We start from the raw sequence: 27,917 nt of genomic DNA on the forward strand, positions 1-27,917 counted from the left end.
AGACAGGTGTGTAAAGAAAAGTTCTGTGCCACAGGGAAGTGTCAGTGAGAGCTTGCCTATATTGTTTTCTTCAGACTGCCCAAAGCGAGTGGCCTAAAACAACAGAAATGCATTATCTCATAGTTCTGGAGGCTAGAAGTTCAATGTCAAGTTGTCAGCAGATCCACACATCTCTGCTGACCCCCTAGGAAGAATCTTCCTTGTTCTTCTAACTTCTGGTGTTTGGCAGCATTCCTTCGAGCTTCTTTGCTTACAGATGTTACTCTAGTCACATGGCATCTTCTCCCATGTCTATACTTTGTGTGTATTTCTGTATCCACATATCCATTTTTTATAAGGACTCCAGTCATATTGGACTCTCCTTAATGGCTTCATTTCACTTTATTACTTCTGCCAAAATTCTATTTCTAAGTAAGGTCGCATGCTCTCTATGGGGCTTATGACTTCCATGTGTCTTTTTTGGGAGGACACTATTCAACCCATTGTCCTGTAAGGGTGTGACCACCTGAAAGAATGTGTATATAACAGGTTGAGGGTTAGGGAAGTTTTCCCAGAAAGATCATGGTGGCAAGAAAAGCTTCCTGGGCAGACAGGACAGCAAAGACAAGAAGAAAAAAAGATGAAGTCACTGCCACACTTGAGATCGGACTGTGTCACAGGCATGATGTTAGATGCTACCTGAACACACCCATTTCATCAAGTCCTTACTGCATGGCCATTACTACCCTGTCTTACAGATCAAATATGACATGGAAACAGGAAATGACTAGCCAAAAGTCAGACCACAGTGTGGCACCACAGTGGAGATAAGAACCTATACCTGCATGCTGTGTCCAGTGACTTATCTAAAGAATGGCATAAAACAGAAGTGATTCTCAGGTGGAAGAATGTCTGGGGTAGGGTGTTCTCCTGGGTGGAGCCTACTCCACTGTGGAAATTCTGGGTCGGACATCTGAGAAAGATCTTTGACTGACCTCTGAATCTCCAGAGAAACTTGCTGAGCTTCTGGAGGTTTACGAATCCAAGCATCAGCCATGGTGACCGGGGCTGGGTTATCACACCCAACTCTAGGACTTGGCTTCTTCTGTGCCCTTGGGTAGGGCAAATCCTGCTCCTGATGAGAAGATTAACTATCAGTTTCCTGTGTGTCCTTGACCTTAAGGAAAATAGGAACAGCCAAGAGGCCCTGAGTCTCCTGCTTCTGCGTCTTTGCCCAGGTCTTAGCTGCCATATACTGCCTCCAAAGTCCTTATAAGTACTTGATGAAGTGAATCAACAATCTAACCTTCTCCAAGATGGAGTGTGAAGAACTCCATCTTTGGAGGTGGAATATGTGTGTGAACTTGGGTCCTACTTACCGTGTGCTTCTGGCTATGCAGATCTGACCCTCAGTTTTTCCATCTAGATGTTAACCTAAACCTTACTCACAGGGTGGCAGTGGGTTTTGAATAAGACCATAGATGTGTTTTGTTAATATTATAGTGCTGTGTATATGCAAGGTATTAACCACAGTTCATATATTTAGGACTCTTTGTGGAGCTAAATCAGACAATCTACCCTGTAAGTTTTTCTCTCCCAAATAGGACCCTTTGAAATAGGTTAATAAACTATGGTGTATGAGCTAAATCTTTCTCGTCTTTTGTTTTTGTACAGCTCATGAACTAAGAATGACTTATATTTTTGAATGGTTGAAAAAAATCAGAAGAATAATATTTCTTTTCTTCTTCTTCTTTTTTTTTTTGGTACCAGGGTTAAACCCGGGGCACTTAACCACTGAGCCACATCCACAGTCCTTTTTATTTTGAGACAGAGTCTCACCAAGTTGCATAGGGTCTCACTAAATTGCTGAGGCTGGCTTTGAATTTGCAATCTTCTTGCCTCAGCCTCCCAAGTCGCTGGGATTACAGGCATGTGCCACCGCATCTGATTTAAGAATAATATTTCACAGCATGTAAACTTGATGTGAAAGTCAAGTGTCCATGTCCCTCAGTAAAGTTTTGTTGATGTGTAGCCACACTCATTCCTTGTCCCGTGGTTGTCTTTACTCCACAAGAGCAGGGTAGAGTAGCTATGCTAGAGCTGCATGGCCTGCATACCCCACGATATTGACCCCCAAGTCTTTACCTAAAAGGTTTGTTGACCCTGCTCTAGAATAGCAAAACCAGGCAAATAAAGCTCTGAGCTACACCCCAGTCTCTAAGTATTCAAATTGGTTGTGTCCACAGTTCTTAAACCTTCAGGTCTTTGAGGAGTTCCTGCAGATCTGACTTTGCAGAGACTGAGGGCAGCAGCCTGAATTGCTAGTTTATACAGGGTGGCAAAGTTCCTTGCAAGACAGCCTGTGTGCTGGGTGGCCTGAGGCCTCTTCTGTCAGAACGGAGGGACAGAAGAAGGCCTGTACCCTTAGGAGAGCTGCAGCTGTCTGAGCCCAGAGTCACACAAATCCTGCCTGCTGTACTTTGGCCATTGAAGTTGCCTGCATGTCAGCTGGTGGAGTGCTTTGCTTAGTGACAGGTCTCCTATTTAAATATAATCACCTTTTTATATCCACAGAGCTCTCTGAATGCCTCTCCCCACCCAGAGCTTTCCCTGATGATTGAAAGCAGCTAACCCAACAAATGGCATTATCTCTTCTGAATGGACTCAGTTTATCACCTAGACAAGCCCAGAAATTTCAGTGCTGAGCTTCTCTTTGTTGTAGCAACAGGTGCTCAGGAAGGGAGCAGGGGTGGGCGGGGGAGGATGGGTTTAAGTACCGGAATGGGGCAAGGGAAGGGAGGTTGTGGGATGCTCTTTGGGGGAGAGCTTTGGAAGCTGAATCAGCTTTGCTACTCTGGAATGAAGTGGGATGGAATCCTCAGGGGTGACAGGTGACATGAAGATCTTCCAAAGTTCTAGAAAATGTTCTATGATTAAACTGAGTGTTCTATAAAAGGAGAGGTTCCCGTTCTTTTTTCTTTTTTAGGCAGTGCTGGAGATGGAAAAGGAGAGGTTCCTAAAGAATTTTCCTCCAAAATTCTAAGGAAACATATATTTTAAGGGAATATTTATTTTTCTTTATATTTTTTAGTTCAGCATATAAATATTCCTATAGCCTAAGCTAGTTTAAGTGTCCATAAATGAAAGAAGGAAAGGAAGGAAGGGAGGAAGGGAGGAAGAAAGGGAGAAAGGGAAGAAGGAAGGGAGGAAGAGGGGGCGGAGAGAGATACAAAGACAAGTTCACTCAAAACTACCCCCATCTAGGGATATCTTGCATGACTTTCTAACTGCTTTGTTTGCAATGTCTTCTTTTCCAGTGAGTTTCGATTTTTGAGGAAAGAGACAAGGTTGTAGTAGCCAGGATTATTCTAGTTACAAATAGCAGAATTTCCATAATCAGCCCAGGCTAGAAGGGATTTGTTGGCCTCATGGACAACTGGGGACAGGGAAAAGATGAACGGCTAGGACTGACTGCCCCTCACATGGATTTCCGCCCATGTGCCCATCTTGTTCACCCAGACTGACTTTCTTTTTGAGGTTGGAACCAATGGGGCCAGCAACCACGAGTTCCACATCAGCCATCTTTACCCTGGAGAGGAAGCGAAGCACCTTTCCTCGAGAGGTCTGACTCAGAAAGTGCTAGGCCAGCATCGGCCCACCTTGAATCACATGCCCAAGCTGAGGTGACAGAAGCAGCTTTTCATGGCTGGTGGCCTCTGGTAGAGTATGAGTGGTGTGGGGTGGGCTGAAGGAGGACATCCCCAAGCAAGAGGGACGCATCTGTTAGAAGTAGGTAGGAGGTGTGCCTGGGAGACGGAATAAGAGGCACCTAGCTCAGTGTCCTCCCTTTCTTGAATAGCCTTCCTCAGTATTTGGCCCAGAGCTGGAGAGAAACATGCATGGCCACTGAGAGTCATTTTCCTTCCAAGGTGCTGTCTCTCATCTCTTGTTCAAAATTTATCTCTAGGCTGGGACTGCCAAAGCCTTTTAAAGAGTAAATACATCCCCTCACCCTGATTGATTAAGAATCTGCTTTTTCACAGACTTCCTAAGCTACAAAGGCCACTGGCAATTTGGCTCTTCCTTTCCAGAGAGCTGCAAGCATTGAATAAATGAGGCCCAACCACTGAGCATCGTGCCAGTCAGCTTTCCATCACTGTGACAAATACCTGGGATAATCAACTTAAAAGGAGGAAAGATTTACTTTGGCTCCTGGTTGCAGAAGTTTCGGCCCAGGGATTTCTTGGCTCTGTTGCTCTTTGGGCCATGTGGAGGCAGCACAGCATGGCAGAGAGCTGCTCACCTCGTGGAGGCCAGGAGGCAGAGAGAGAGTGGAGGGAGTAAGGGTTTCAACATCCCCTTCGAGGGCACAGCCCCAGTGACCTAACTTCCTTCTACCAGGCCCCACCACCCAGCAGCACCACAGACTGGTGACCAAGACTTTAGCACACAGACCTTTTGAAAAGCATTTGAAATCCAAACCAAAACAAGAATCCCTTCAACTTTATATTTGTCCTTTTTAAAAAATAAACTTTATTTTTTTAGAGTACTTTAAGGGTCATAACAAAACTGAGTGAAAAGTAGAGAGAATTCCTGTTCAACACTTATTTTTTCATAAGCTATTGTGTGACTGGCTTTTATTGACATGCTCTTATTCTACTTCACAGGTCTGTGAGGTAGGGGTACATTTTTCTACTTGCAGGTAAGGAAACTGAGGCCTAGGAAGGTGAAAGTTTTTTGGCCTTGTAGCTTTGAGGGTCCAACTTGGGGTAATGACTTCCTTCCAAAGTTCCCAAGGTAGGAAGGCTGACTGTAATGGCGGAATTCTCTATATCTCCATTTATTGTTGGGAGAAATATTTACAGGTGTTGAAAACTTTTGAAAACCCGGAACTCACCAAACGGGCGAGGTCGTCTGCCTGTATTTAAGTCATCAGCCTTGAATCTCCACTATGTCCTCTTCACGGGAATTCTGGCAACTTCAAATAAGCAATGGGGATCCTCTGTGTGGTTTCCTCCATGGCACTGATGCCGACCCCTTTTCCATTTCATTTGTGTCAAGTGGCCAAGGTCCTGAAGTAGAGGGTACCAGGGATGGTCCAGCAGGGCTCTCTGGATGCCTCCGATTTCTCTCCCACAATCCATTCTTGTGCCTGAAGAAGTCTTATGACTTAGCCCTTGAGGCCTGTGGTGCTACGATTCTACTTTCTCCTTTCTTTGATCTTAGTATTTCCTATCTCTGGTCTCTTCGGGTGAGGTAAGTGTGTATGTGGCCAGGGAGTGTGGACTGGGCAAGGGATGGGGGAGGGGGAGTTGAGTGGAGTGGGTGACTGGTAATATTTTCCAGTTCTTTCTAAAGTGTCTGATTTCCTTAATGGACACGGAAGTGAGCCAGCCGGCTGACTGTGCTGGCTGCAAGATTGGTTACTGCTTACATCATCTGGGCAGCCAGACTGGGGATGGGGTGGCAGGAGGTGGGGGTTGAAACTGAGCAGGGATTAATCCAGCTCTGAGTGAACTGATAGACAAAGGCAGTGGTGATCAGGTAACCTTTTTCCCAAGCACTTGCCTGGGGAGGTGGAGAAGAGCCAGGTAGTGACATTAGTGCATGCATGGGGTGTTTCGTGGTAGCTCTGCCCTTTACCAATGGCTGAGAGTTCCATTCCACCCACTCTATGCTGCTCTGTTCTGTGAGCCTGGGCTGAGAATTTGGAATGTCTCAGGACTGTAAGTGGAAGAGTGATATAGAGAGACCAAAGATTAACAGCCTTCTTGGCCCTCCCTTGCCAGTGGGGGACAGAGATATTGCATAGGTTAGCTTTTACAGGATGAACCACCCTCAAGGTCTATTTGCAAACTGTGACAACATTCCCTTATTGCCATGCAGGAGTCTGAACTGGACCAGGTGCTACTAACCCCAGTTCATGTGCTGTGGACTGGTAGTAGGTCAGGTGCTGGTCAGTGGTGGCTTTCAGGATTTCTTTCCTCCTGCAGGTGAACTTGAGCTTCTTCAGGTGGTAGGGGTGGGGGTCCAAGAAAGTGAGGGGAGGGGCAGCATGCTAGGCCTCTTGAGGCCCAGGCTTGGCATCTATCTGATGATACAGATGATGGTGTGGCTTCTGGCCACATTCTATTGCCCAAAGCAAGTTATAGAGCCAACCTGAACTTGAAGGATGGGGGAGAAGCTCCACATATTTTTAAAATTTATTGTTATTATTTTTGTGTGTGTGGTTTTGGGGATTGAACCCAGGCCTGGTATGTGCAAGGCAGGCACTCTACCAACTGAGCTATATCCCCAGCCCAAATTGATTATTTATATTAGAACATTATGGCTATACCTGGTAGTTGGGTTCATTTTGACAAAATCATACATGCATGGAATTTGACTTCAATCCCTGTCTCCCCACTTTCTCTCTCCTCTTCTGTCTCCCATTCTTTCTTCTCTACTCTACTGATCTTTCTTTCATTTATTTATTTTTTATTGGTACTTTCTACTTATATATAAAGGTAAAAGTCCATCTGGTATATTTATATATGCATATAACTTGATTGTGTTAAATCCATTCCTTACTTCCTCCACTTTCCATCCTCTTCCCTCCCTCTTGACCTTCTTCTTTTACCCCACTGATCTTTCCTATATCTTTGTGATACCTAATCCCTTCTCCCCGCTCAGCCTACTGACCTTTTCCCTTATTTTACTCTAGCTTCCACAAATGACAGAAAACAGTTGGCTCCTGATTTTCCTGAGTCTGGTATTTCACTTAGTATGATGTCCTCCATTTCCATTCATTTATTGACAAGTGAGACTCTGACTCTTGATGGCCAAGAATTGTTGACAGCTTTTGTACTCTATTTTAGACACATGTGCCATTATGATACACAGACAATGATTAGTCCTCTATAATGGTTCTTACCACAAGCAGTTGCAGCAAGATAGAGGAAGAGTATGGTAGTTCCCCCTTATCCACTGGAGAAGTCTACCAAGACTCCCAGTTGATGCTCGAAAGTATGGAAGCCCACACATACTGTTTCTTTCTATGTACATATGCCTATGATAAAGTTTAATTTGTTAATTAGGCACAGTGAGAGATTAACAATAGCTAATAATAAAACAGAACAATTACAACAATATACTGTAATACAAGTTATGTGACATAGTCTCTCTCTCTCTTGAAATATCTTATTATACTATACTGACTGAGATGTCCTAGGATAATAAAATTGTAGAAAGTGAAATCACAGTAAGGAAGCTGATGAGGGTGGGTGGGGTGAGAAGTTCAGAGACAACTTCACAGAGCAGGAGCCTGTTTAGTCAAATAATACTACATGCCTGTTTCTCTATTAGTTCCTCCTGCCGAATTCCACGTGGGTCCACTAGCTCCTACCTGGTCTGTTTGCCAGGGTTCCATCAGTGAACCTGAGGTGTCGGATCTCTGCTCCCAGCACCAGGAGGCAAGGAAAGTGCCAGCCAGAGGTTCTGGTGGTTAGAAAAAGCGAGGTTTCCTGACCCCCTCTTTTTACCAAATTGTAACATTTCTCTCCCATCTTCCTTCTCTTCTTGAGCTCAGACTCCACCTCTTTTTCCCACTGTGATTTCTGATGGTCATGGATCTGTGGATGTCAGCAAGGAAAAATTTAAGTAACATTTACCATGATTCCATTGCCAATGAAAGAAAAAAAAAAATCAATTCATTTCTTTTATTTTGTGGTGAGCTTGCACCTTAGCCTGTAGGTCCAGTGTAAATCACTTAGCTCGGTGTTGGGAGCAGGGTAGGCAGGGTGGGCACTGAAGAAGCAACAGTAGTTGTAATCCTGTACCCCTGAGTCCTTGCAGAGGGAAACATTTCAGCAGAACTCCACTGCCTTAGTAGAATTTGCTGGCAGACTTTACCAGCAAGATCATTAAAAGATCATTAAAAACAAACTCAGCCTCAGAAGGAACTTAGGCTTTGTCTGGGGTTGGTTCTCTTCCCCAAATATCTAAATGTTCTGTACTCTCCCTTTTCTGGCATGGGTTTCTTTTTTCTTCTTTACCATTTCATAGAGAGATTTGGTCTCACTGCAGAGTTTTGCAACCTCAGCAAATTAAGTCAAGAACTTTCATCTTTTCACTTAAAGGAACACTTTATGACTTCTCTTTAGTGTATCTGAATTGCTGGCATCACTTCTTTTGTGCTTTGGGAATCTTATTAAGTAAAATAAGGCCAGTGAACACACGCACTGCGATGCCACCACACTCGATCCAGTAAAAAGTGGTCAACATTGGGGTAGCCTAGTCTGGAAAAAGGGGTGATTCACATCCCATGTGGGACAGAGTGGGGTGGCTCAATAATTTTTATCTAGCTACTCTGAATGGCATAGAACTTAAAATTTATGAATTGTTTATTTCTAGAATTTTCCTTTTAATACTTTTGGACTGAGGTTGACCATGGGTAACTGAAACTGTGGGAAAATAAAACCTCTGAAAAGGGAGGATTATGGAGTTCTGATTGGACCCTCATCACAGCGAGTGTTGGAAGGAATCTGGAATCCTTCGGGTTCTACTTGATTTCACTTATGTGGCTGAGTTCAGGCAGGAATTGTGCGTGAGGTGCATGACCTGTGTGCTATGTTCTACTCCTGAACTCTGGGTCCTGACTTCCCTCGCTTTGCCAAGGGGCTGCGTGGAGTGAGTGACATTCTCTCTTTCCCCTGAAGCTTTACCTCAAGAGGCCTATATCAGCCAGGGTCCTGGCAGTAGACGGACTTCTCACTCAAGCTGGGAAATCAGAATTTAGTAAACAGATTGCTTTACAAAAACACAGGTAGGTTAAAAGGAACCCAGGCACTGAGAGCCCAGGGCCCTGGAGTAGTAACACAATCCCACCTCGGACTGTAAAGCAAGGAGAGAACAATTACTGGAACCCAGAGAGGGCCGAATGGTGTCCCCCAAGATATGTTCACCTCCTAATCCCTGGTATTGTGAACGTGAGCTTATTGGTGAAAGAAAGAAAAAAAAAAAACAAGGCATCTTTAAGGATCTAATTTAGTTAAGGACTTTGATATGAGGAGGACCCTGAGTCCAATGACCAGAGTTGAGTCAGATAAAAGAGGAGAAGGTACAGTGACTGGCCACAGATGCAGAGACTGGAGCGATGAGGTCACAAGTCAAGGGATGCTGACAGCCACCGGGCGGGGACGAGGTAAAGAGCACATTCTCCCTCAGAGCTTCCAGGGGAAACTTGGCTCCACTAACATCTTGATTCCAGACTTCTGGCTTCCTGGAACTGTGGGAATAAAACTGTTGTTTTTAAGCCACCAAGTTTATCGTTATTTGTTATAGCAGCCTCAGGACACTAATACAGTGGCTCTACGGAGAGCACCAGGTGACAGCTGGGGCATTCTTTCAGCAGAGGAGCCAGTCATCCCGGGGGATAGGGGAATTGATTCCTAGACTTGACTTTCTTCATGCTCTTTGACCTTCAGGGGTTCTATTGGAGAGATTCAAATGAATGCCTTTGAATAAGGGATCCTCTTAAGGTGGGGTTGGCCTCCTGAGGCTCAGAGAAGGAGGGAGAAGGTCGGAGAGAGAACTGGAAGGACAAATGCAAGCCCCTGGCTTGCACCCCATTGCAGGAACAGCACAACTGAATTATAAACATTAGAAGGACAAGATAAGGAGGAGGTATTTGTGTCAAGAATTAGTACCTCATAAAGCTGATAGATAAAACGGTTTATCTGGAAACACTTGTGGAAGAAGTGGAAATTCAAAGGGTATTTGATTATTGGGGAAAAGATGGTTTGCTGATGTGGGATGAGGAAGTGATTTCTTGCATCTCCTTGTGCTTGGAAGAGAGCTAGAGATGATGGTGGAACAAGAGGTGTGTGCATGGTTTATGCTTATAAGGGAGAAGGAGAAAGAGGGACTGGGGAAGTACTATGGAAGCTGATGTAGGACTTTGGCATTTTTGCACAATTCCGGGATTATGGTTCCATCAAAAACAGCGTTTCTCACATAGAGCCCTAACCATCTCTTCTACTGACAATTGAAGACGATACAATAAGACCTAGCCTCAAAGTCTCATGGAATACCACTTCCCAGAAGAGTGAGATGTGGGTCGAGTCTGTATCACAGGGGTGAGGAGGCACAGAGCTCAGGGCACAGACACAGGGCTGCATGAATTGGAGGGGCCACAGCAGTCCTGAGTTCACTGTCTCGGAATTAAGTTGCTAGGCAGGGTCTGGGGTGGGGACTTGGCCTCAGATTCATTACCAGCCACAGCCACCTGTGGTCCAGGCAACGGGTTCTTTCTCAGTCAAGTGGGGAAAATGGGGCTCCCTTTTCTATTTTAGAAAGGCTTTGAAAAGAATAAATAATGGTAAATAAATCAAGGGAAGTAAATACCAACCATTAGTCTATCAAGCTATACAAAATTATCTAATTACAAAGCAGGGAAGAAAAAAGAAAAGATTAGAGAGGCAAAAGATATGAAGCCATGTTAGTGTGGACGAAGGAGGGATCAAGGGTACTAATATTTAGTAGTAGGAGAGACGAGCTTACCCTGTTTCACCTCTGCTCAACAATTGTTTTTTTTTTTCTCTTTTGTGGATAATCCAAGAGGGAGAACTGTTGTCTACAAGGCTGTTTCACCTAACTGGTAAGGATATGGCCAGAGTCATTCTCAGGATTATGAACTTCTTGGCAGCGTCTGTTCTATGGTTCCTCTCTAGGTCCACCTTGTAAGGTACAAGTAACAACACCACCCAAATTGCCAAAGTGCAAAGTTCAGTCACCTGCCAAAAGCTGTTGAGCCAGAGAGGTGGGCATCGGACTCCTGGAGGGGCTGTGAGGGGTAATTCTCTGTGTTGTAATTCTTTAGTTTCACAGTGAGCAGAAGCTGTCACTGAAGTGTATGAGCTCCAGGGACCTTGTAGTGGTTTACTTGTGATTCTGGCCAGCGCTACCCGTGGGTCTACGTGCAGTGCTGCGCCAACAGAATTGGCTGTACTTCTGTGCACGAGATGGGGTCTTGGCCTTGGCAGTGAGGAGATGTACGTGTGGGTTGAGTCATAGCAGACTCAAGGCCTTCAGGGACTTGTCACCTGCCGGGCTCATTATAGAAGTGACCAGGTGCTTGGAGTGTCCCCAAAGCAATACAGAGTGCACTGTCATGAGTTTGAAAAATATTCTTGTGAGAGTTATAAATAAAGACTCTAAGCCCCAAGCCAGGGTTTTAGAAAGCCATCCTTAAACACAGGATAATTTATAGCTACTGCTGTCCCTTCCCATGGATGACTCAGCTCTCCTCACCCGAGAAGGCCCAGCCTGCTCCAGTAACCTTTGGGTTTGGCTGAAAGGGTAGAACTGAAGCCGGCCTCAGGGAGCCCAGTTATCTAACCCCTCTGCTGCACAACCAGCTTCTGCTGGACTCTCTTCCTCTGTTCCCTTTGGACAAACTAACCCCAGCCCGGATGAGCTGCCCGCAGATTGGAGAAACAGACCCACGTCGGCTCCAACACCATTCCCCAGCCCACTCCAGCCATGGTACTCATCCTCCAGAGCAGCCATCTCAGGACAAAGACTTGCTTGAAGCTAGAGAAAGTTTCTCAGAGACTTTTGAGCTCAAGGAAGAATAGAAATGACAGTACTTTCCCCTTTTACTTAAGAAATATTTACCCAAGTTTAGTGCCCCCCAAAGGTCTGCACAGAGGGTCAGATAGTGATACATCCAGGTGCCGTGGTAAATTTATGGTGTGAGGCAGTCAGGAAGGAGCAGGGTTAGATTCAAACTCTTTCTGCACTCCCTCCCACGCCTGCCTTCTTTCATTATATTTTTAGCAAACTGTGTGGCCAGCCATGTCTGAGGAGACAGAGTCAAGTACATAGGGGTTCATATCAGTGCATCCAAAGGATGTTTCTTTTTCTCCTTCTTTCCTTAAAAACATTCCAGGAACGTGGAAAGGACTGGAAGTGCTTGAAGGTCTTTTTAGCCACATGCCTCACCCCTACTTGGATCTCAGGACGTTTTTATGCCAAGGCCCATGTGCCTGGTTGGCCCAGTGGAGGGAAAACAAATTCATCGCTCAGGACTATTTTAAAAATAGTTTAGCTTGTTGATTAAATGACTAAACAGCCCTAAATCAAGTTTTCTCTGCTCTAGCAGATGAATTTGTGCATCTGGTCTAATTTTAGCACAGGGCCCAGCATATAATAGGTATGCAATAATTGTTGAATAGATGAGCAATTCCTTAAAATGGGAATGCAGTGTCCTCCTCTTTCAATGTGCATTTATTAAACCATCCTGTGTGTGTATCTATGAGTGTGTGTCCTCAAATGCCTTTTCCTGCAAAATGTCCTATGATACTGTGACCTATATTCTGGGTACATGTTGTCAGACACTGATATGTTCCTAACCCCCTGGGAAGGAAATATCAGATCACACACTGTACACATATACACACACAAAGTGCACACACCAAACCTACACAGACCGATTTCATAAATGATGGAAAGCAGCATATGGGCCTGGCCTGGCCTTGTTGGAAATTCACAGCATAGTGCCTCTTCTAGATTCCCTGACTCAGGCTTTGGAAGTTTGTCTTCTGTTCTCTGCCACTTCTTCTTTCTGATTTTTCCATTTGGGATTGGTCTTCCACTTTAGTTTCTAGGTGTCCCCTGACCTTTTAATCACCTCGGTCTTTTCCCATTATCAAAATAAGAAAGGTTGTGATTCATTCATAAGCTTGTCTTGATCAGCTCATGTTGACTGATAAGGTTTAGAGACCCTTGTATTTTATAGGAAAGAAGCAGACCAGCAGACGGGTGAAGAGACTGTCACAACTGTAAAGGTACTAGATAGTAGAAATTTAGCCCTTTGTCCTGATCTAAAATTAATAGATAATAATTGTTAAGTAAGAGCTACAGGTAGAATTGACAGTCCTGCCAATTAGGAGCCTTGAAGTAGAGTGGAGACAAGGTGAAGCCCATTTTTCTGCCTTTTTGATAGCTAATCACTGTGCTTTGAGTCAGCTTCCAGAGGCTTCTTCTGCTCTATTTGAAATCTACATACTAAACTAGCAATTCATAGACCCAAGTTCCCCAGATGTCATCTGCTTTCTGAAGCTCACAGCCACTAGGTGACGAGTTTCAGCCCTACCAGCTCCCCTCTTGGATCTGAAAGATGCAGGGAGGCCCTTCAGTAAAGAGTCTAGCCCTGGGTTTCGGGTGTCTCTTCCCAAGTGGGAGTTAACCTTGGACATCCCTGCTGTGCATACTCATCCACAGTTCTTGGCTGAACACTGTAAAGACACAGAATGCTATTCGGGTGCAACAGAATCATGTAGAGCCCAAAAGATACAAACCTTCCATCCCACTGGTTAGGGCGGGAGAGAAGACCAATACACATGAGTATCTGTTTTTCAAACAAAAAGAACTTTGTGTATGTACATGGACGAGGGGGACGGCCTTTGGTCAAAAGTGACACAATTCTGACCTGACTTGTAAGATGGGCTGCTCATGTGTATGGCAGCCCAGGTCATAGTCACAAGGGCCCCATATATGTGATTAGTCTGGACAAAGAAGGTCTGCAGTCTGGAGAAAATTTAGATGAGCAAGGAAGGAGAGGAGGAGAGGAGAGAAGAGAAAGGAGCACCCATCTTGCAAATCCCTTCCCCTCCTCCCCACTTCCCCAAGCCAGAGGAACTTTTCTGGCATGCACCAGGTAAGAGCCAGCTGACTCTGTGACCTGCTTGTGTCCTGTCACCAGAGCCTGGTCCTGCAGAGGCTTCCTGACAGCTGTGGAGACAAGCGGTTGGGCTGCTGTTTCCAGAGATCAGATGACATGTTCTGGCACCCATCTTGGGGGCAGCTTATCCTGGAATTTTCCCAAGCCAGGGGGCGGGAGTGGGAAGATGTGGGGCCAGCCACCAGCTACTGGTCATGGTGGCAGATTCTGGAGCCTTCTATTGAACTTGCATGTTTACTCCTTTGACTCCTCATCTCCCAATGGGGTTGCTTTCTGTAAGGTTAAGGGAGGCGAGAGGGTAGATCTGCATGTTTCTTGGGCTTATTTCCCTCACTACTTATCTCACCATCACAGAAACCAAAAGAACACATGGTGAAGCTACGGGTCAGGCGGGATTCTAGGTTCGGCTGCCAATGGGTCTTCCAGATGACTCACGCCCCCCCCCCCCCCCCCCCCGCCCCCAGGTTTCCATTCAGAGGTCAACTTTGTCCTTTTTCCCCACCTTGATCCCTTCCACTCTGGGAGGCAGGGCAAGGGTTCCCTCCACTCAGTGCAGCCTGGACCCTCAGGAGGCTGGGGCAGTGGGTTCCTCTCGCCTGCCTCTGGTGAGGCTGACAATTCTAGCCATGCTCGCTCTGCTGGCCCTTCCACAAATGGTGTCCCGATCCCATCCTCCACCCATATCCTGATCTTTCCAGGTGAGGGTACTTCTGCCCTTGACTTCCTTTTCCTCTTGTATTAATTGCCCTTCTGGCAGCTGCCTCTTCCTGGGCCCCAGCCCCAGTCCTGGGTGCCCCTCCAGAGTGGGTACACATTGTGTTCTGGTTTGCAGTGTTCACACCTCTCCTGAGATTTACAGATGGCTAACATGTTCTTCCCTTTGGTCTCCTGCACCCTGGCCAGGGTGAGAGGTGGCAAGGAGGAGGGCAGATTTAGCTCAGGCTGGAGCCCGGCCCTGGAATGGCCCATGACCCGGTACATCCAGGCTGCATGCCAGCGAAGTCCTTTACTGTTCTGGCCTGTCCTCCTCCTGATGGCCACCTTGGCAGGAGTAGAAGAGAGCTCATGACATTGGCTGAATTTGCTCAACAGCTGCCTAAGAAAAGAAAAGGTTAGGGCAAGGCTATAGGGTATGGGGAAAACAACAAGATCCAAGGTGTTTAGAGTTAGAGATCTGAGTTCAAGTCCTCTCGTGGCCACTGACCAGCTCTGGGACCTTAGGCAGTTTCCTCAGGTTTAAAATAGGAATGATGATGATTTCCACTTCTCGATCAACATCGTGGACATAATGGAGGAGAAGATGATTGGCAAACTGCTTCCTTTCTGGCTTTTGGTGGGTGTCAGCAACAAGGAAGGAAGAAAGCAAAGAAGGAAGGAATTTCCTGGACCTTTGCTTTCTCAAGTATTGAAGCTTGAAACCAACTGGGCTCAGAGACTGTGGGGTTTACAGGGTCTGCTTCCAAGATTTACCTTGTCTTGACTTTGCAAGTTGGTCCCCCACTAATGAAGTTTTCTTTTCTTTTCTTCCCTGCTGACAAATCTCAGGGAGCAGAGAGAGCACCAAGCATCAGCCTGGCATGGAGCAGTTATTTGACAAGAGATTTGTGCTCTGAGGACTTTCCAGCCAGGAGTGAGCTTGGCCAGTATCTCCCCTCTCACCTCTCGCCCTCCCTGCTCCCCCTGTGCTCTGTACTCTGTTCCCATAGTTCACCCCTTGGTTCTTGAGCCTCGCCTGTTCCTTCCCACTTTAGGACCTTTGCCATGTCTCCCCTGTGCCTGGAATACTCTGGGTTGTGCAGGTCACCTCCAGGACTCCACCCTTTTCCATCTGAGTGACCCAGGGGCATTCAACCCCTTTGGGTTTCAGTTTCCTTTTCTGTAAAGAGAAAACCTGGACATAATCTTTGGCTTGCTGGCCCAGGTGAGGGAGGCACTCAGCTCAAGGCCTGCCTCCCAGTCCATGCATAGGAGACAGCAGCTCCAGAGATTTCTGTTCCTTACCGTAGTTCTTTCTCTGTTTTTGGGACTTGTCACTCTCCATTCTGTTCCTTGCTATGCTTCTGCCCCAAAGGCTGGCTTCAGAGTGGATAATCTCTCCCCAGCTCCCATTTCCTCACCACTAGGGATAAGCCCCTCTATCACTTTCCACCGTCCGCGGAGAAAATGATAACACGGACGTCTTTTTTGGTGCAGTGAAGCTTCTTTTCTTTAATGTGGACAAAAGGCTTTTTAATGTGGAACTACTCCAGGTTATAAAGAATACATGGACCAATCAGAAAGTTGTCCCTGTGGCGAATGCATGGACATATCCAGTAAACGCCTAAAACATGTACTGTACACAAGCCAAGCACAAGGTACATCAGCCAATCAGGAGTACTTCCTGAAACTTGTTAACAGTTTCAAGCTTTTTCTGGCACTGCGCCAGGCGCCATCTTGAAGATCAGGCCAGGGCGTGCCCGCCTCCGCGGGCCCTCAGAGGCAAGCGTCCCTGACACCCCTTACCTCCCCACCCCATCTGCCATCTTGGTTTTGCTACTTATGGGAGAAGTTACTTAGATTTCAGAACTTCACAAAGTCCTACAAGCATAAGCCTGAATGGCATCCTTATTGGGGTCAGAGTTGGAAGCTCTGTTGGGAAGCTGTCTTCCTGCCATTAGCTATAGTTCCTTCCAGCTTGTCCCCTGATTTAGAAGAACACGGTGTTGTTTTCAGAGTGCTCTCAGGTTTTAGGGTGAGGCTCTGCCACCAGAGGGGATGACCCTCTGTTTTAGCTATTGTGCCAAAGTCACAGTCAAATCTCCTTCCTGTCAGGCCTTTGCTTCTGACTCTTGCTGTCCACCAGGGGCCATCTTCCTGTCACCTACTGGATGGTGACCTCGGTGGGTGTGGGCAGGCTTGTAGGGTGGGCAGAGCTGGGAGCTGGCACTGGGTGGCCAATTCACCTTCTGTGTGAATTCTTAATGGTGGGGTTTGTAAAACTCCAAATATCTTGTTTCTGACCACTTCTACCTACTGGATGGCTCACTCTTTTCAGAAGTTGACTAGAAGATGTCAAAAAATGATTAATGGGTAATGCTTGTTCTCTGGAATTCCACCACACTAGCCACTGGCTAGTCTGGGAATTGGGAGGTGAGAAGAGATTTCCTTAGTGGTGGTCCTCAAATTTTAGTGTGCAGAAAATCCCTGGTATGCTTTATGAAAAATACTAATTGATAGTTCTTTGCTTCCCTCCAATATTGATTCTGATTCAACAGATCTGGGCAAGGGCCCAGAGATGATATTTTCAGGATAATCTGAGGCAGGAGGTCTAGGGAACCCCAAGGCTATTGTGAACACTTGAAAATGCCTTTTGTTTATCCTGTAGTAAGCGTATCACTCTCAGGTTGTCCCCCTTGTCACAGCGGATGGATGTCAGTCTATTCAAGCACAATTCTTGGGTTCTTTTCGGGGTTGAGAGTGGGGCTGAAGAGGCTGGAGCGAAGTGAGCCGTTTTCTCTCATTCCTCTCACCGTGCTCTAACGAAAGCACATCTCAGACCAGATCCAGACCTGCACTCATTAAATCAGCCCTCACAGCCACACAGACAGGATCACACATGCTCCACTAGCTTAAATAATCCCCTACTCTCTGTCCTTGTGGGTGCTCTGACCTTCCCAGAAGGTTCACTCAAGGCAGAAACAGCACAGTTCCAAAGGCAGGATCCGGTTACCCTGATAATCAGCATCAGGCAATAGAAATCCTCCTGACCATTGGCTGGGCATTGGGTTGATTAGGGGTCATCCAGAAGCCATCCTTGGGTCAGGCTTCAGTCTCCTTGGTTTCACACCCCTTCGGGCCAGGTGAGGACTATTTCTAGACTCTTTTGGCTAATCTATATATTGGGACTCTAAGTTTACAAGGAGAACTCATTTTCATCGTTCTTCATTCAAAGGATCATCAGTGTTACCAGTGAAAGCCCCTGTTTGAACCAGCGAATTGGCAAAGTCTCAGGTGTGATCAGATGTGGATACCTGAACGACTTGGGTGGCTGACCCTGAAGTCTGGTGACACTCCTGGAGAGGTTCCCAGGAGGCCTCTCTCTGTAGGGCTTTTCCCTGAGCTCACAGCCTTGCTCGGCTCCCTCCTTCCTCAGATCCCTTAGAGCTGGGGCACTACCATAAAAAATCACAGCACAGGAATCCTCTCAGGGCTGCTTCCGGGGGACCTCAACTCTTCAAGGTGCTAGTTAAAAATGGAGGTTTCAGGGTCACCTCCCAGACACTGTGATTCAAGCGGGTGGGGTGCAGGAACCTGTGATCTAGCAAACCCTCCAAGGGGTCCTGCTGTCTGTGGTCCTGGGGCCCCACTTTGAGAACCACCCCCGTAGCCCCTCTGGAAGCACGAGTAACACCAGTCATGGGCCAATGGTAGCTTGAACTCCTGCAGCCCCAGCCCTGCCCCGACATCTGCTGCTCCGACAGCTCCAAGCAGCTTGGCTTCCACAGCAACAAATTGCTGCTGCCTGTGGTCCAGCTGGCACTGGTCTGTGTCAGGCTGATCTTCCGGGCTCTGGTCAGTTATGCTGGGCTCCTACCCCAGAGGGTGCTTTGCAGACGGACATGGCTGAGCACTCGAGAACCAGAGTCCCTCCTGGGCTCCTGCTCTTCTCTTCTTTCTGACCCTTGCCCACGTCATCAGTTCTTATTTCCTTGTTATTGAGTCAGGCACACACACACACACACACACACACACACACACACACACACAATATACATACTTCTTTATCTCAGATCTGAGGAGCACCAGGGTGGGACAGGGCCCTGAAACAACCCTTTCTGGTGGTCACTTTAGCAACTGCACACATAGCAATACTGTCACACTTTACATGACACCCAATGTGGTCACACTTCCTGGACTGAATCTGGGTTCCATCACTTACTAGCTGTGGGGCAGTGAGAATTTGGGCCAGTTTTATTTGTTGCTGATAAATGCAGGCACAGCTTGTGGGTGGGAAACACAGCTTATCTTGTTGGGCAGGAAGAATGCTGCACCCCCAGTCGATAAGTCTCTTGGAGAGGATCCAATGGCTACTGGCACCATTCTCCGAGAAGAACCTGGGGTGCATCACTCAAGGGCCCTGTGATCCTGCCTGATTTCTTGTCAGCTGTGTGCTCTCTGCAAGGTAGCAATGGGGAAGTAGGACGGAAATAAGTGAAGCAAGGGTTTTGCAGCTTTGTGTGATGGTGTTGGTGTGCAGGGGGCCGTGTGACATTTTGAGAGCTGAGGGGATGAAGCCCCGTGGGATTTTTCCAGGGTACACTCACACTCACAAGGACCTGCACATACACTCACATGCACACGACATGCTCTCACATGTACCCACAAACCTTCTTACACACTTGGGCACACCCACATATACACACTCCTATACAAACTCACACAAATACATACACTTTATCCTTACACACACACACGATCTTTTCATATATTCCGGCACACACATGCACATTTTTCTCCTCCTTGCTCACATATCCTCTTCTACCCTCTCCCACAGCCTCGGAGGCCTTCACTGAGAGTGGTGGCAAGAGCTGAGGAGGAAGAGCAGGAGGAAGGCCAGCACCTCTGAGCTCCTCCTGGGAAAGGGCCAGGTAAAACCAGACTCGATCCCTGTGTCTTTTGCCATGGGAAAAACCAAGCCTATTACAAAGCTGAGAGTTAAGCCATGCTGGATTCAGACACAATGTCTGAATAGGAGGAGGAGGCGGGTAGATGAAATCTGCCTGGGAGAGGACAAGAGCCACACCCACCGGGAAGAACCAGCCACGTGCAGGCACACGCTGTGTGCTTCTGATGCATCTCATTCTGTGTGCTTGTTGCCTGCAGGTAACACCATGCACCCACTTTGCAGATGGAGAAACTGAGGCACAGCAATCGACCCATTTTTCAAGGTTCCTCAGCTCACAGGCATAGAGGTGCATGTGAAGCCAGGCAGCCTGGTGAGGATGGTAGGGGTCCCTGCCTCCACCGCAGGTGCACAGAGGGTGCTATTTGAGATGAATTTGAAGCCTGTGTGTGAGGTGGGGACATGGCAGGTGGCTAAAAGGCAGATGAGCGGGAAAGTGTATGACGCATTCCTGGGAAGGGAAGGTGGCCAAGCGGTGTCAGATCTGGGAGAGGTGCACAGGGAGTTTGCCTTTGGTTTTCCTCAGTGGGCAGCGGGAGGCGCGGAGGCCTCAGGAGAAGAGCCATTTGTATTTTAGGAGGAGGATTCTGACAGGATGGATGGAAAAGGCCAAAAAGCAGAGGCGGGAAGCTCTGGTGTGGACCTCGTGGAAGGGACGGGGACGCGGGGAGTCCAGGCGCAGTGAGGACTCGTGCTGGAGGCTCCGGGAGGGCGCAGGCCACTCCGCAGGGGTTTGCTGGCAGGGTTTTCTGACTGACGGCAGGAAGTGACCATAGTGGGGACCAAGTGTGACAGAGGCGTCTGTAGCAAGGCAGCTGGAAGGATGGTGGGCGTGGAGCGCAGGAGGGGCAGCGAGGGGCGCGGCGTGGACGTGCTCCTTGTGAGGGGCTGCGGCAGCAGGCACGGGACACTCAGCTGCAGAAGGCTCTGCTGCGCCCAGGGCTCCCTGGGGCAGGCGCGTGGGGCAGTGCCCTGAGGAGAATGCCCACGTGGGAGGCTGGGAGGGCCGCCAGCTCTGGACGCCAGAGAGGTCACAGAATGTTCCCCTGAAAAAGAATGGCCAGTGTGTCCGCCTTGTCGCCTCCTGCCCGGCGCCCTCCTTCCCTACAGAGAGGAGCTCGGGCTGCTGGCTTCAGCGGACCTCTTGCCCAGTGCCGCTCCCCAGATCTGAGCTCCAGCTCCTCCTCCTCGGGGCTCGGGGCTCGGGCTCGCTAAGTCTCTCCAGCTCTGGGAGGAGGCAGGGGGCTGGGGCGAATCCGTCCCTCAAAGGCAAACACCTGGGCCTGCGCCAGAACTGGGAACCACCGTGGTGAGGGAGCCAGGGAGACAGAGGTACGTTCCCCGGCCCAAACCTGAACCGAACTGAAGGGGACACGGATCCAGGCCCTTCGCTCTGCCAAGCACTGGGCTCCAACCCTGAGATACAAGGATAAAGTATGGAGTGGGGTACTACTTGGCCTTGAAAAAGAAGGAAGTCCTGTCATTTGCACAACACGGGTGAACCTGGAGGACAGTATGCTAAGTGAAATAATCCAGACTCAGAGAGAATGCTTCATGATCACATTCACATGTGGAATCCAAGAAAAGTGAACTCACAGAAGCGAGTGGAATGAGTGGGGGAGGGGAGATTTCGGGATGTTCAAAAGGTACAAAGTTACAGTTAAACAGGAGGAGTAAGTTTCTATTGCTCAGTGTGATGACCATAGTTAATAGTGTAGTGTATATTTCGAAATGCTAAGAGTAGATTTTAGATATTTGAATCACACATGCTGTATGAGATGATGGGTATGTTCACTGACTTCCCTTAATCACTCTGCAATGCTTATCAAAACCCCACGTTGTACTCTACAAGAGCATACAAATATTTTTGTCCACTAAAAATAATACAACTTTCTGTTGTCAGGGAGAAAAAAATAATAATAAAAAAAGAAAAGCAAATAAGTGGGACCCCCAGTGCCTGCCATGAGGGGTTTCATGGACCAGCAAGAGTACCTCATGCTAACCCAGCAGGGAACTATCATGGAGTAGATGTTGTCAAGGAGACAGCAAGCGTGAATGGAGGGGAGAGGGATGCACTGATTCTTCCTGGAGGGCCTGGAGCAGAGAGCAGGGTTCTCTAAGGCAGCCAGGAACAGGGTAGGGACAGGTGGGGGACAGGGTAGGAAGGGCATTCTCACCAAAGAAAACCTTAGGAAGAAGGTCATAGACAAGTGGTAGTACTGGCCAAGAGAATGTGTGGCTTGGCATAGGAAATAAGGGAGCGTATGGGAGTGGCAGGAGGTGGGCCTGGCTAAGCGTGGCTGCCGTGAATCAACGAATGAGCCCTTAGTTCACAGGAGTGGTGACCACACTCTTGCAGCCTTGCCTGATAGAACTTCCTGTGATGGTGAAGATCCTCAGTATCTGCACTGTCCCATACCATACACTGGCATGGGCCAGCTGTGGCCCCTGAGCACTTGCAATGTGGTGTATGGGGTGAAGAACTGGATTTTACTTCAGTTTACTTGTATTTAAATTTAAATAATCACATGTGACTAGTGGTTCCTCTATGGGACAGTGCAGCTCCTGTCCTGGTTATGATGACCTGGTTAGACAGGAAACTAGGGCTAGTCTGGGAGGTGGGATCACAGACATTGCCAATAACTATGTTTGAGAGTGTATTAGTTTCCTAGAGCTGCTGTAACAAAGTACCACAATCCGGGCGGCTTCAACAATAGAAATTTATTTTCTCTTAGCTCTGGTTGCTGGGAGTTCAAGATCAAGGTGTTGGCAGGGTTGGTTCCTCCTGGGGGCCAAGAGAGAATCTGTTCTATGCCTCTCTTCTGGCTTTTGGTAGCCTCAGCATGCCTTGGCTGGCAGACAGAATCCTGCCTGTGTTTTATTTATTTATTTTTACATCTTTAAAAAAATTTTGTTCTAATTAGTTATATATGATAGTAGAATGTATTTTGACATACACATATGGAGTATAACTTCTCATCCTTCTGTTGTACATGATGTAGACAGACATTGGTCATGTAATCATACATGCACATAGGATAGTAATGTTCAATTCATTCTACTGTCTTTCCTTTCCCCTTTGTCTAATCCAAAGTACTTCTATTCTTCCCTACCACCTTCTCCAACTTATTGTGAGTGAGCATCCACCTATCAGAGAAAACATTTGGCCTTTGTATTTTGGGGGGGATTGTCTTATTTAACTATGTTCTTTGGGTATAAACCAAGGAGTGGGATAACTGGGTCAAATGGTGGTTCTATTCCAAGTTTTCTGAGGAATCTCCACACTGCTTTCCATAATGGTGCCCCAATTTGCTGTCCTACAGCAGGGTATGAGTATGCCTTTACCCCCATGTCCTCACCAATATTTATTGTTGCTTGTATTCTTGATCATTGATATTCTGACTGAAGCGAGATGAAATCTCAGTGTAGTTTTAATTTGCATTTCTCTAATTGCTAGAAATGTTGAACATTTTTTTCATGTATTTGTTGATCAATCATTTTTCTTCTGTGAAATGTCTGTTCAGTTTCTGCCTGTGTCTTAAATTTTCTTCCTTCTATGTGTGTGTCTGAATCCAATTTCCCCCCTTTTATAATTGATGACTATGAATTAGGCCCACCCCAGTAGCCTCATATTTTTATCATCTATAAGGACTCTATTTCTCTTAACATCTCACATTCTTTGGTCCTAAGTATTAGGACTTCGATATCTTTTGGGGGAACATAATTCAACCCATAGCTACAGTATATAAGGTCATTCATTCAGAATAGAATCATACAGTTTCCATAACTGACACCTCTTCACAGTACCCTCGAACCACAGTATAATACACGTGCTTAGTTTTCTGCACTGTTGTATCTGAGAAGCCATTTGCTCCTCTCATAGTAGCCTGTTCATTTTTCAGGCAAGCTGAGGTTCTGCAAGATTATTTAGCTTGTCCAAAGCTGTATGACTTTTAGTTAACAGAACCAGCATTTTCAGATAGATTTCCTCTACAAACTGTTCATGGTTACTACCCCAGGTGACCGAGGTCTCTGACTGCCTATTGAGTCATTAAGATTAAAATGGTCCCTGTGAGGTATAAATGGGAACTCTTTTTGTCATTGCCTCCAAACACCTGCCACAATGGAACCATATCAAGGAGGTTACACAGTCAGACAGAGGAGCGGGGTAAAGTGGGTGTTGGGGTGGTAGGAAGAAGAAGCAGGAACACTGGGTTCTCCTCTTTGGCTCCACCAAATGGCAATCAGTTTTGGACTTTGGCTCAGTCACCTCCCACCTGTGGGGTTGAGTACTGTTGTTGATGGACAAGGATCCTGGACAATATAAGAATACTATGTTTTCCAATCTACTTTTGAGAACTGGGTGGGACTCCATAGGAGCTGCGCTCTGGAATCCTTACAGCCCAGACAGCGGCTCATGAGGCTGATCCCGGCGAAGGTGAGGGCAGCTTCTGTCTTTTGTCCAGAGACTGTGGATGGGAGGAACTCAAGGTCCCATCATAGAAAATGAAGTGACCATATAATTTAGCTTCTCCCTTGCCCTGCCAGGAAATTCAAATGCAGCTGTCTTTCTGGCCAGGTTAAGGACCTGGTCAGGGGAAGTTGGACTTCTTATGGGACAGGGGCTGAGGAGACCTTGCTTGTGGATTGATTTAAAAGTTCTGGAAACTTTGAAACTACAAGGAAAAAATGGAAGTCTAGGTAGTGCTTTCTTTAAAGTACATTTCTTTTAAATTTCCCAACTGAAAATAGAACTCATTTAGTAACTTTAAGTGCCCTTAAAAATCACATTTGTTTTTTGTTTTTTTGTTTTTTTTTTTTTTTTTTTTTGAGGCTACTGTGAATGGAGTGGTTTTCCTGATTTCTCTTTCAGAGGATTCATCACTTTTGAATAGAAATGCATTAGATTTATGCATATTGATTTTATAGTCTGTTACTTTGCTGAATTCATTTATTAGTTCTAAAGTTTTCTAGTGGAGATGTTTGGATCCTCTAAATATAGAATCATGTCATTAGCAAATAATGACAGCTTGAGTTCTTCTTTTCCTATTAGTATCCCTTTAATTTCTTTGGTCTATCTAGTTGCTCTGGCTAGTGTTTCAAGGATGATGTTGAATAGAAGTGGTGAAGGAGGGCTTCCCTCTCTTGTTCTAGTTTTTAGAGGGAATGTTTTCAGTTTTTCTCTGTTTAGAATAATGTTGGCCACAATCAATAAATGGGTCAAGGAATTGGACAGACACTTTACAGAAGATATACAGGTGATTAATAAATAAATGAAAAAATTTTCAACATCTTTAGTAATTAGAGAAATGCAATAAATATATGAAAAAGTGTTCAACATCACTAGTAATTAAAGAAATGCAAATTAAAACAACTCTCAGATTTCATCTTACTCCAATTAGAATAGCTATTATCAAGAACACAAGCAATAATATATGTTGGCATGGATGTGGGGGGAAAGGCACACTTGTACATTGTTGGTGGAGTTGCAAATTGGTGCAGCAACTCTGGAAAGCAGTATGCAGATTCCTCAGAAAACTTGGAATGGACCCATCTTTTGATACTGTTATCCCACTCCTCAGTTTATACCCAAAGGACTTAAAATTAGCACACTACAGTAACACAGTCACATCAATGTTTATAGCGGCTCAGTTCACAATAGCTAGATTGTGGAACTAACCTAGATGCCCTTCAACAGATAAAGAAACTGTGGTGTATGTACACACAATGGAATATTATTCAGTCATAAAGAATAATAATATTATGGCATTTGCAAATAAATGGATGGAATTGGAGAATATGATGCTAAGTGAAATTAGCCAATCCCAAAAAACCAAAGACCCAATGTTTTCCCTGATAAGTGGATGATATATAATGGAGGTTTGGGGGGTGGGAAGTGAGAGAAGAATGGAGGAACTTTAGATTACATAGAAGGGAATGAGGGGGGGTATGAAAAATGGTGGAATGAGACAGACATCATTATCCTATGTACATATATGATTACACAAATGGTATGACTCTACATCATGTATAACCATAGAAACGAAAAGATGTACCCCATTCGTGTACGATGAATCAAAACGCAGTCTGTAAAAATAAAAAAATATATATAAAAGTAAAAAATAAAACGAATGAATGAATAAATAAATAAAATAAATCACATTTGTTATATTTCAAGATAAGAAGTCTAACTGAGAATAACAAAAGGATTTGCAGGAAAAGAAATTGGTTTTTGACATTTCCACCCTCATTTTTAGTGGAAATAAGTAGTTATGTGTTTTTTTCCCCAGGACTTACACCTTGGTCTTATTGCAGATGTCCCCTGTCACTGAGGAGAACGGTGGAAAGTTCAGCCCTGCCTGGCTTTGCTTAGCAAGGGTCCTGGAAGTATCAAACACGGGAGCCGTTTGCTGGCTGTGTGCTGGCGCTTAGAGTTGTCGGATAAAATATAGGATATCCCACCAAACTTGAATTATACATATACAATGAATAATTTATTTAGTATAAGTATGTCTCAAATACTGCACAAGACATATTTGTACTTACTCATTGTTTATTTGAAATTAGAATTTAACTGAGTACACTGTATTCTTGCTAAATCTGGCCAATCCCAGTATGACACCCTTGTGGCCTAATTTTTACACCAATGTGCAACCACCTTGAAGCCCTGACAACCCTGTCTGACCTGATCTTGTATCTCTGGGTTTGCTTCTCGGATATTACTGCATGGAAATGCTGGGCATTGGCAGGGTTGGAGACTCGGAAGTGGGAGGGACAAACCCCGACTAATGAAGAATGAGGGCTTGCTATGGATTGGTTGTGAAGTGTCCCCCAAAAGCTCACACGTGAGGCAATGCAGGAAGGCTCAGAGGAGAAATGATCCGGTTGTGACAGTCTTAACACAGTGAATTAATCCCCTGGTAGGGATTAACTGAGTGGTAACTGAAGTGGTAGGGTGTGTCTGGAGAAGGAGAAAATTGGGGTGTGGCTTTGAGTATATATTTGTATCTGGAAGTGGAGTCTCTCTCTCTCTCTCTGCTTTCTGATCTTCATGTGAGCTGCTTCCCTCTGCCACACTCTTCCGCCATGATGTTCTGCTTCATTTTCAGCCCTGAGGAATGGAGCCGGCTGTCTGTGGATTGAGACCTCTGAAACCATGAGTCCCCAGCTAAACCTTCTCTCCTCTACAATAGTGCTGGTTGGGTCCTTCAGTCACTGCAGCTAAAAAGCTGACTAAAACTGAGCTGCTATGATTTGGATGTTTGTTCCCCAAGTGTTCATGTTTCAGAGGCTTGATCTTGAGTGTGGCAGTGTTGGGAGCCTTCAAGAGGTGGGGACTGGTGGGAAGTCCTTGGTCATTGGGAGTACAGCCCTTGGAAGGGTAAAACTAGTTCTCATTGGATGCTGAGTTAGTTCTGTAAGAACCCTTGAAATGCTCTCTGGAATCCAGTTTTTTTTTTTTTTTTTTTAATATTTTGTAGGTCGTAGATGGACACAATACCTTTATTTTATTTATTTTTATGTGGTGCTGAGGATGGAACCCAGTGCCTCACAAGTGCTAGGTGAGCACTCTAACACTGAGCCACACTGGAGCCCTCCGGATTCCAGTTTTGTAACGTGACCTCTGGCTCCTGAACACACCCCCACGATTGGGTGCTATTCCACCAGATGCCTTCACTGGAGCAAAGCTAATGCCGTGCCATGCCCGCTCTCAGGTATTTTCTTATAGCCCTTAGAAAATGGAGCCAAAGAATAAATATTCCTTTTTTCCCCTCCTTCCAGGAGATTGTTATCAGGTACATTCCAGATGGCTCTTCAGAGGATACTAGTGAGATTGAGCCTCCATTTCCTGTAGAGGCGACCAGCTCATAATGCATCCTTGTGGTATCCTTCTTCCTTCCCTCCATTTCTCTCTCCCTTCTTCCAATTTTCCCACTCACATTTCCTGGGTTCACTTCAAAAACTAAGGATTTGCACTCAAGTCCTTGGCTCAGGCTCCACTCTGGGGATAACTCAAGCTGGGAGAGGCTTGGAAACTACACTGGGGCTTCTGTTAGAAGAAGAAACTAGATCTCAGAGCTGCATAAAATTTTAGCAAATTTGGACTGGAAGAACACTGAGAGATCATAGAGCACACCCACTCACTTAACAGAACTGGAAACGGGCCAGAGACTTACCCAAGACTATCTCTCATCTTACGAGCCCAGGGATAATTTGGAATTTCTGCTCTTCATGAAGTGAGCTAATCTATATAAAAGCACAGTGCTTAACACACAGCAGGTGCATGGTAAATGTCAAGATAAAATAACATGGGGAGAAGAGTGGATAAAGGTCAGCTGTGATATTGTACAAAATATTTCCGTATGTCTCTGTGGCATGTCTCTGCCTCTAGGGTGGTAGCTCTCCACCTGCTGCTGCTCTTCTGGGCTACAATTTGTGCATGAGAAACTCTAGAGAGTTCAACACATCCCAAGAAAGGCAACCCTTAGGGAAGAGTGACCGAGTCAAAAATCTTGGTGGAGTTCTTTTTCTTCCTTCATTGTGCCAGGACCA

The 27,917-nt window shown here is 46.0% G+C and overlaps 1 long non-coding RNA gene across 7 annotated transcripts in view; it reads left to right on the top strand.

The window, feature by feature from the left end:
• LOC306657372 overlaps nt 1-27,917 on the top strand; it is a 64,185-nt gene that overhangs the window by 19,954 nt on the left and 16,314 nt on the right. For 3 of the 7 annotated variants that reach the window (XR_013762770.1, XR_013762771.1, XR_013762772.1), the window contains exons 2-3: nt 2,554-2,707; nt 3,517-3,662. This is a non-coding gene — a long non-coding RNA (uncharacterized lncRNA). The other 4 variants (XR_013762773.1, XR_013762774.1, XR_013762775.1 and 1 more) reach the window with 4 other exon arrangements.

The sequence above is a fragment of the Sciurus vulgaris genome, assembly GCF_902686455.1.
Source record: "Sciurus vulgaris genome assembly, chromosome: 3".
Taxonomy (NCBI): Eukaryota; Metazoa; Chordata; class Mammalia; order Rodentia; family Sciuridae; genus Sciurus; species Sciurus vulgaris.